The sequence below is a fragment of the Mastigoproctus giganteus genome, chromosome 2 (assembly GCF_048544385.1).
Source record: "Mastigoproctus giganteus isolate SK-2022 chromosome 2, ASM4854438v1, whole genome shotgun sequence".
NCBI lineage: Eukaryota > Metazoa > Arthropoda > Arachnida > Uropygi > Thelyphonidae > Mastigoproctus > Mastigoproctus giganteus.
In genome coordinates this window covers 36,561,217-36,571,805 of record NC_143576.1, presented here as the reverse complement: position 1 = coordinate 36,571,805, position 10,589 = coordinate 36,561,217, and positions in this window count along the sequence as shown.

Genomic DNA, 10,589 nt, shown 5'->3' with positions numbered 1-10,589 from the left:
GTAACGTCATCCTTGCTGGTCTCCTGCGTCGTTGTTTGGGCTTTTTCAGTTTTTCTCTGCATGTTGGGATAATTTCAGATAATCCAGGTAAATTCGGATTTCCGAGACTGTATGATCCAATCGTCTGGCCATTACGTTTTGGCCTTTGTCAAACTAGCTTAAGCCGCTGATTAACACACTAATTAACGGATGTTGGTACGATAGGGCTTTGTTATTGGTGTTGAAAGACACCCGCTACAAGTTCGTAACCCAATTTGGTGAATTTTTGTGCACTAAAGAAGATTTAGGCTGTTCCCCACAGTCATGTGGGAGGGGGAACAACTATTCACGAAAACACCCATAGAGGACAAGGGCAACTTTCTCCTTCGTTTTCAGGGGTTGTGAGCACGAAGATGAGATTTGTTTTTCCGTAGGAGCAGTAATTGTGGAGATCGCCTTCCATCATAGAATGTTTATGGAAGGGGGGAACCAAGTCATGTTCTCTTCGTTGTATCCACACGGAAATCTTTGGGAATTGTTGGAGCATCTTTGCCCAAAATTACACTGTTACAGATCAGCTCCCCAGTCAAGAGCTGGGTCCAAGCGAGGCAGCAAGAAATAATTGGATGCATTCTCTATTTCACTGTTTAGAGCGGCATGGTGACAAGTCATCATCATCATCAGCCATTTTCAATCCACTGCAGGATGAAGGCCTCTCCAGCAGCTTTCCAGTTCCTTCTGTTTTGAGCACTGGCCATCCATTTACTACCCAAAAACTCATGAATTTCATCTATCCATCTCCGCCTTTGTCTTGAAGGTTTTCTTCTAGCTCCTCTTGGATACCATTCTGTGATTTTCTTAGTCCATCTGTCATCATGTCTTCGAGCTATGTGTCCTTCCCAAGACCATTTTAGTTCTTTAGTTTTGATAAGAATGTCCTTTACTTGAGTTTGCTGCCTAATCCATGTGTTTCGCTTCTTATCTAACAGTCTGATTCCCAATATAATTCGTTTCATTCTTTGCTGTGTAGTTCTCAGCTTCTCTTCCATTCTTTTGGTAAGTGCCCAAGTTTCACTTCCATAAGTCATGGTGGGGAGTACACGTTGGTTCATTATTTTACGTTACAGACAAACTGGGATATTGCTCTTCAGTATGTGACTATATTTCCTAAATGCTATCCATCCAAAATATATTCTGATCTTGACTTCCAGCCATTTATCATTATTACAGCTAATAACTTGTCCCAGATAAGTATATGATTCCACCTTTTCAATTACTGCTCCTTCAATCATTATTTTCCTTTCTGTGGCATACTTGTTCATCATTACTTTTGTTTTAGCGATATTCATCTCTATTCCAAAATCCTTACTAACTATGCATAACTGATTAAGATTTTCCTCTAATTCTTTGGGATCGTGGCTTATGACCATAATGTCATCTGCAAATCGTAAATGGTTTAGGTACTCTCCGTTCACATTGCCTCCTTTCTGCGACCAGACTAATCTTCTGAAAGCTTCCTCAAGGGCAGCAGTAATCAGCTTCAGAGATATTGTGTCTCTATGTCGAACTCCTTTCTAGATTTTAAATTAACTACTGTCTTTGTCTAGTCTAATAAAGGAGGTAGCACTCTCATATATTTTCTTCAAAATCATAATATATGGGGTATCTATGCCTTGTCTTTCCAGTGCCCGAAACATTGCCTTATGCTGTATGGAGTCAAATGCCTTTTCATAATCCACAAATGCCAGTCATAATGGTGTTTTATATTCATTTGCTTTCTCCATTAGCTGTGATATTACGTGAAGGTGATCCATAGTTGAGAATCCTGTCCTAAAGCCAGCTTGCTCTTTCGGTTCATTCTCATCAAGTATTCGTTCTAATCTGTTAGTAATGACCCTTGTGAACAACTTGTAGATGTGGGATAACAAGCTAATTGGTCTATAATTTCCAATTTCTGATTTAACTCCTTTCTTATGCAGCAAAACTATGATTGCATTGTTCGACTTCTTAGGCATCACACCTTTTCTAATGCACTTTGTGAAGAGCCTTGCTAGTTTTTGTGTTATGTCTCTTCCTCCCAATTTTAACAGCTCTACAGTAACTTCATCTTCCCCCGGGGCTTTCTGATTCTTCATTTTCTTCAATGCATGTTCTACCTCATCAGGAAGAATATCGGGTATGTCGTATGTGTTGCTACTTTGCAATCCGTCTTCCCCACTGCTGGCATAATTCTCCTGCTCCTTGTATAATTCTCTATAGTAGTCTTCTGCTATTTGAATTATGCCTTCTCTGCTGTTTATAAGTACACCATCGCTATTCTTCAGTTTCAGTATCATTTGTCTTTCTGTATTACTGCTCATGGCTGCTGATTTAAATCCTTTGTTTTCCCTTAATGCTTGTTCTACTTTTCTTGTGTTAAATCTTCTTATGTCCTCTCTGATTCTCTTTTTAATTGCTTTGCATAACTCAGTATACCCAATTTTCTCCCTGTCAGTGTTTTTCTTGCTTTTCATTTGTCGTCTTCGGTTCATCATGACAAGTGTTTCTTGACTAATTTTTTTTCTTTGGATTTCTTTTTCCCTATAGGTTTCTTGGGCTTTATCACTTTCAGCAAGTTGCAATATTCCTCGTCGATATCTTAGCCCTGAGCAGTCTGCAGAAGCTCAAACTTGTTCTTAAGTTCCAGTACATACTGCTTTTTCTCCTCTTCTGTTATCTCAAAGACCTTTGTATTATTTACTCGAGTCAGTTTTTTCCTTTCCTTTCTCTGGACGGTAACATCATTCACAATATATCTTCATGAGGATGAAATCGATTTCATTAGTTGTTAATCCATTTGGACTCTTCTATGTCCACTTTCTGTTCACCCTTTTCTTGAAAAAAGTGTTCATTACTGACAATCCTTGAGATTCTGCAAATTCCACAAGTCGTTCACCCCTTTCATTTCTTTCACCAATTCCAAAATTTCCTATAGTTCTCCTTTCTGCACTGTTTTGTCTTTTTCCAACCTTAGCATTGAAGTCCCCCATAATAATAGTGTAGTGGGTTTTCTGCTCATCTAGAAGACTCTCAATTTCGGTGTACATTTCTTCAACCTCTTCATCATCATGGCTCGATGTTGGTGCATAAATCATTATAATCTTTAGCTTGTACCTCTTAGAAATCTTGAGTATTAGTGTTGACACCCTTGGTGATGTACTTTTGAATTCCAAAATGTTGTTTTTAAAATCTTTATGGACCAGAAACCCGACTCTACCTTCACTCCTTTCACTGTTTCCATTGGTGTACAGCAGATTTCCACTTGATAAACTTATAAGTGATTCATTTCTTCTTCTTGTTTCAGCTAAGCCGATGATATTCCAATTCACATTTTCTAATTCCTTTTCCAGCTCTAATATCCTGTCTTCACCAATGAGTGATCTAACGTGATCTTGGTGACCAGTACCGTCTGGCAAACAAAAGTAACAGATGAAAACGCTTGTATTCAACTAATAAGCCCAAACAAACACAAAAGTTTCTCACCTGGAGAATCCACTGGCGTTTAAAATTTAATTAATGTACTTTTCCTGAGAGGAAACATATTTAATCCCCATGTTATTAACTAAAATGGCGGAGCGATGAACAACGTGTCCGACGTAGGTAGCAGCCATATTGCGCTCCCCATAATGTATACTACGCGGAGATGCGGGAAACCCCTGGTACTGTTTGACACTAAATACACTCTGCCCATTGTAAGCGCTGTAGCCGGTGAACGGTGGTTAGCATAGACACTCGGAGCGGCCTGCAGCTACGCAGCCCAATTTTCAGCAGGATTCGATGTATTGTGTGTTGTGACACTCAACCTCTACCGCTGTCTCCAGAACTACCTCTTCAACCGCTCAGTAACCGTTCAAACAAATTTTCAGAAAACCTCCAGACCAGTTGTTAGAGGGGGTCCACAGGGCTCAGTTCTTGGGCCCTACTTCTGGAACTTAATACTAGATGAATTTCTTCTTATGGATCTAGGTCCGGTGGACTGCGTGGCTTATGCTGATGATGTCATTCTCCTTATCAAAGCTGATTCTAGAACTCAGCTTGAGCAAATTGCCTCCCCTGCCTTAACGATCCTCCAAAATTAGGCAAACAACCACAAGTTAGTCATCTTTGGGGAAAAAACGAAGACTATCCTCCTCAAAGGATCCTTGGACATAAGAAGACCGCCCCAAATTAAAATCTCTGGGCAGACATTGCAACTCAAAACAGAACTAAAATATCTAGGAGTAACCTTCGACTCCCGATTAACATTCTTACCTCATCTTAATTACCTCTCCAACAAAATACGTCGTTATACTGCCATGATCTTAAGAATTAGCAGAGCAGACTGGGGTTTGAAGAGCAGGACTCTCATGCTACTTTACAAAACCATCTTCTTACCAGCTGTGTGCTATGGTGCAGCCGTATGGTTCCGTCGTGCCATCATTGCACGTAATAAAGCAAAGCTACATTCAATTCAACGCAATATCCTACTCACCGTGACTAGAGCTTGCTGCACAGTCAGTAATCCTGCCATGCAGGTACTCTTCCTCTGGACCTGGAGGTTATTCGTCGCGGCCTTGCATACCGCATAAAGAGAGGAATTCCCACCACCATTCTGGATATAACACTCGATCTAGCTAATGATCCAAAAAACGAAATGAAACAGATTTACTCTAAGCTCTTCCAGCATTGGCAAAGATCTTGGGAGCAAACAGCCAAAGGTGAAACAACTAAAAGATTTCTTCCACAAATTATGATAACTGCACCAAAACCTCCTCCGTGGTACTCACCAGGCCTTCACGTCTCGTTCTTCTTCACTGGTCATGGATCGTTTCGGGCCAAGCTGCATGACCTGGGTTTCACCGATTCTCCTCTCTGCACATGTGGTGACAATGAAGACTGGATTCACCTCATGTATAATTGCCCTCTTTATGATTTACCCAGAAGTCTCCTAATTACCAGAACTGGAAATATACCCAGTGGGCAGGAACATCTCTACATAATTGACGAAACCAACTACAAAGCCTTCACTACCTTTGCCCAGACTGTATTTGAAATGCGTCAAATTCAACTACAGCAAACTGTTCAGCGCACCCCCATCTTATAATGAACCCAAAACTCGATTCACAGAACATATCCTGAATGGAATCAAAGATAACACCAACAGGATATTAATCTTTATCCTGACCTAACAGGAATCGCTCGACGTTCACAAAGGAAGCTATCTGACAAACCCACCAACCCAAAAAAGGACTTTTCTACAGTAGACACAAGAACCCCAAACAATCCTTGAGCTTCATGGATCCATGTGCCTCCTCTCATCCCCTAAGAGAAGATTATCCAAGTCCTCTACCCAGTGTGGGACACTGCTCATTGTCTACAAGTCATCCTTGGCTGAAGAAGATTAAATTGCTGACACTGGGCTCTTGCCCAGTGTGGGACCCACTCACTTGCTGGCACCTCTTCTCTTCGAGGTGTAGGACAATACTGATTTTCCTACTTGTGTAGGAACTCACATAAATACTCCTCTGGGAGTGGGACTGGCATTTGACTTATCAAATGCAGGGTCATGCTATTAGGCAACCTGACTTTGTGGGTCACTTGACCTCACAATCTTTTCTCTTCTTCCTGAGGTAGCCCTCTTTCTTTTGCTTACCTTCTTTCTTCTCAATCTCTCACCCCCTCTCCTATTTCAAAAAAAAGGAAGGAAAAAAAAAGAAAAAAAAAATTATTATTATTTATTTTTTATTTTTTTTATTTTTCTTTAATATATATATATATATATATATATATTATTATTATTATTTATTTTTTATTTATTTTTATTTTATTTATTTATTTATTATTTTTTTTATTATTATTTTTTATTATTTTTATTTTTTTTCTTTATTTTTTTTTATTTATTTATTTTTTTTTTAATTTTATTTTATTTTTTTATTTATTTATTATTATTTTTTTATTTATTTATTTATTTATATTTTTTGGCCCTCCCTGGGAAGCTCAGGCTAACCTCGGGGTCGACCAGCCAGAGTTCTCTTCCCACTTACCTGGTCAGGCTCCCAGTGCCAGTGACGGTAACTAGCGGTCTGTGGTGTTCCAAAGACCCTAGGCTAAGCGACCAGATGAACAACATAACCCGCACTAAGCAAACATGAACATAACCCCGGGGGCTCACATCTGGTGAGTATGGGCTTGGCAAACCCAGGGTCCTGAGCTGGATATCACCATTCTTCTCTTTCTTGGTGATTCCTTTGTACTTCTCTCTCCCTTTCTCTCTCTCTCTCTCCTCCTGTCCCTTCTTTCTTTCTCAGGGGGTAACTCGGGAATTTTTTTTTTTTTTTTTTTTTTGGCTGGTGCAGCATAAGCCTCAGGCTTCCTTGTACCATATGGCTAATAATAATAATAATAATAATAATAATAATAATATGCTATCTGGCCTTGACAGTACTGTCTTACTTCACAAGAGATTCAAATGCGGCGTTGTGCGAAACCACCGGTGCTGCCTCTCAAAAAATACTATGTCACTATGTGTGTTGTGACACATTACTCCCGTCACCGGCATTCTAATTACCGGCGAGATTCGCCACAGTCGCTCTTCCGTAGCCACGTACCATCCGGGAGGGCCTTCGCTCACTCGAGCATCGATGAGCTGTGGTCGTCTAACACCTAGCTGGCGGTACGTGGGTTTTCCCCTCCTCGGAGCACTTTCGGTAGGTACTAACCAAGGCTAACCGTGTGCACCCCACCAGCCGTGCCGATTCCGATATGCTGTGACCCAGTCGTCTGGCCATTACAATTTGGCCTTTGTCAAACTAGCTTAACACACTGATTAACGGAGCTCAGTATGAGGTGATTTTTATGCCGTGTCCCGACCCGCGCCGTAGTTCATCTGCAGTTGCTTCGATTTCTATAATGACTGGCTGGTCATAATTAGCATTAGCATTAGTACAGGCATATGATGCAAGAAAGCAAGCTTATGTAGCATCAGCCAAAAAAAAAAAAAAAAAACTGCACTTTACCCCTCCGTTCGTTCGAAATACCTGTCCAGCTGAGCCTTATATTTATTTAGGCTGTCAACTTCCACAACAAGGGATGGAAGTCTGTTCCACCAACCAATTACCCGCTGGCTAAAGGCAAATTTCTGCACATCTATCCTACATCAGTCTTTCCTCAATTTGAATTTATGCCCTCTCAGGTGATTATTCTGAGCAAGGGGAAGAATCCCATCGACATTCAGCATGCTCAAATCATTCACGGCTTTATACACCTCTATCAGCTCACCTCGCCGGTGCCTAGTCGTCAGACACTGTAATTTGCAAAATTTAAGCCTTTCTTAGTAAGAGCAACCCTTTGTTCATTCACTAATCTTGTTGCCCGTCTCTGTACTACGTTCCAGCATCTCTACATCGTTCTTGAAATGAGGCATTCAGACCAGTGTACAGTATTCAGTCTGGCCTTACCATTGCCTTATACAAGGGAATAATCACCTCCTTATCTCTGCTAGAAAAATTCCTGTATATCATTGACAAGACACAATGAGCTACTCTTGCAGCCCGTCTGCACTGCTCAAAAAACTTCATATCTGCCTGCACAATTACCCCCCAGATCCTTTTCATTCTCTACCCCTCTCAGTGCAGTACCACAGAGTTGATACGTTGCTCTGGGGTTGCTGTTTCCCATATGTAATACTTTACATTTGTCAATGTTAAACTTCATTTGCCACCTCTCAGCCCATCTGCTCAACCTTTCCAGATCCTGTTGCAGCAGCATAGCGTCAGTAGCGTTCTCAACAACCTTGCCAACCTTTGTATCGTGTGCAAACTTGGGATTAAGCTTGATATACCATCATCAATATCATTTATAAATACAGAAAACAACAATGGACCCTACACTGAACCCTGAGGGACTTCACTAATAACATTAGTCCACGATGAGCAGTATCCATTGATTACCACTCTCTGTGTTCACCCCCCTCAACCATCCCTTTATCCATAGCAGCAATTTGCCTCCAATGCCACACTGCTCCAATTTGTGCAGCAGTCTTCCATGTGCAACAGTATCAAAAGCCTTTCTAAGATCCAAATATATAATACCCAAGTTATTCCCTGGATCCAGTTCTTTTGTGACTGCATCATAGTATCCAATCAAATTGGTCAGGCAAGACTTTCCCTTAACAAAACAATGCTGTGTCCGAGCTATAACTGAATCTTGTCTAGATGATCCTGAATTGTTTAACCAGTGCCTCCATTAATTTTCCTGGAACAGAAGTTAAACTCACAGGTCTATAATTACTTGTGTCAGCCTTTGATCCTCCTTTGTGAATTGGGGTCACATTTGCACAACTCCAGTCTATGGGTACTTTCCCTGAGTCCAAAGAAGCTCTCATAATTATGGCTAAGGGTTCGCTTACTGCCTTTGCTGCCTCCTTTAATATAACTGGATAGATCCATCCACTCCGGGTGCCTTTTTTATGTTCATCCTCAACAATTTCTCCTCCACTTTCCTCTCAGTTATTGCAAAATCATCTAGCTCACTGCCAGTGTTTACTTTACCTCTGGCATTTCCCTTGCTGAATAACTCTTCATGTGTGAATGTAGATGCAAAATACTCGTTTAGTTTGTTAGCCACCTGAGCAGGGTCCTCAACTGTTGAACCATCAATATCCAGTGGACCAATCTGATTCATCCCTTTCCTTCTAGAGTTTACATAGGTAAAGAACTCTTTTCGGTTTTTATTTGCATCCTTTGCCAAGGATTTCTCATAATATGCCTTTGCCTGCCTAATCTCCTTTGCGACTTGGTTACAGACCAGCTTATATCTATCATAGTTTATATGTATCCCATGCATTTTTCTTCTCTGCCATATGTCTCATTAGTTCATCTAAGTTCTATGAAGGTTTAGGTTCTATCAAAATTTGTATAGAATTTAAATACTGTCTCAGACCATCGTAGTCGCCTTTTCGAAAGCAAAAACCCTTCCCTTTACCCCTGCTGGTGGTAGTTAACTCTGTGAGTAAATCCCACTTCAGCACAGTGTGATCACTGCCACCTAATGGTTCCTTTATCTGCAGATTCTTAATGCATGAAGAATCACTTCTGATAATCAGATCAAGAGTATTACTCCCCCTAGTTGCTTCTCGAACATGCCGATAATGTTTTGGCTCATCGGGTGTAGATGATTTGGAGACATTGAGATGTATAGTGGTTGAGAGATTAAAAGCTTTGGAGATTTTTTCATATGTTACAAAAAAAAAAGATTGTCAGTCGCAATAGGACAATCATAAGTAGTGATAACAAATAAGGGATAAGTGTTAATGCAATTCATGTAAGTGTATTTCCTCGCTAGCTTCTGATGTATTATCCTGGCTACCTGGTCGTGTCTATGAGAGTACTGAGTATGAGTGATCACCTTGCACACCACGGTGATGTGTTGAATCGTTTCTGAGGCCAGGTGGCATCATCGACCTGTGTCATCTGACATTCCGGGCTCCTTTGCAATGTATTTTCTATAGTTTCTGGTGTTGATTACCTGGTCTTGGATGGCCAGCATGACTCCTTCAATCTTGAGGAAGAGCGCCTCGCTTGTGAGCCATGCATTGGAAGCAGTGGTGTCGATGTGATTTTGATGGAGGTCATTGTAGTGTCTTTTCATGGAGTGTCTTCTTTGCTCATCTTTCTAACTTCGTTTCTTGTACTGTCTGGGCGGGAGGGGTTTCCTCGCTTAGGTTGAGTGGGATATACCATTTATCTATCTTCCTTATGGCCTGGTGGAGTAATGCTGTGTTGTTCTCGAATTAATCCTTCAGGTTAACAATTGCTGTTTTCTGTTATTCTGTCAGGTCTATCAGGCCCCTTCCTTCCTCTTTCCGAGCTATTGTTAGTCTCTCTACTGCTGACTTCGGGTGGTGTTGGCGACTCTTGGTCCTCATTGTCCTTGTCTTTCGTTATTATTATTATTATTATTATTATTATTATTATTATTAATATTATCATGAGAATAGCCATAATAATAATAAAAGGGTTAATGCACCAGACAAAACAACAACGACCTTGTGTACTTGGTAGCAATACCTGTCACGAGGTGGAACCCCCAATCTCGGAGAATTGGGGGATTCCACTCCGTGATGGCTACTGCTACCAAGATTGGGGTATTCCACTCAGTGACGGGTACTGCTACCAAGTACACAGGGTGGTTGTAATGTCTGGTGTTACTGTCGGTCGAGGAAATCTCTGACTGTCCTACAGGTGTTCAGGATTGCGACTTTCTGGAGTTCCTTGTAGGTGTACTCTGGGAGACCTATTGCTGCTAGGCTGCTATATAGAGTCTTTGGTACCATACCGGTGGTTGACACGATGAATGGGACGGTTGATACTTCTTGCATGTTCCACATCACTGCCTGGGGTTCGTACTTTCTTTGGTCAACTAGTATTATTATTATTATTTCTCTTATATTTTATCTCCCTGATTAGGGGTTCCACCTCGTGACGGGTATTGCTACCAAGTACACAAAGTGGTTGTTGTTATGTCTGGTGTTACTGTTGGTCGAGGAAATCTCTGACTATCCTACAAGTGTTCAGGATTGCGACTTTCTGGAG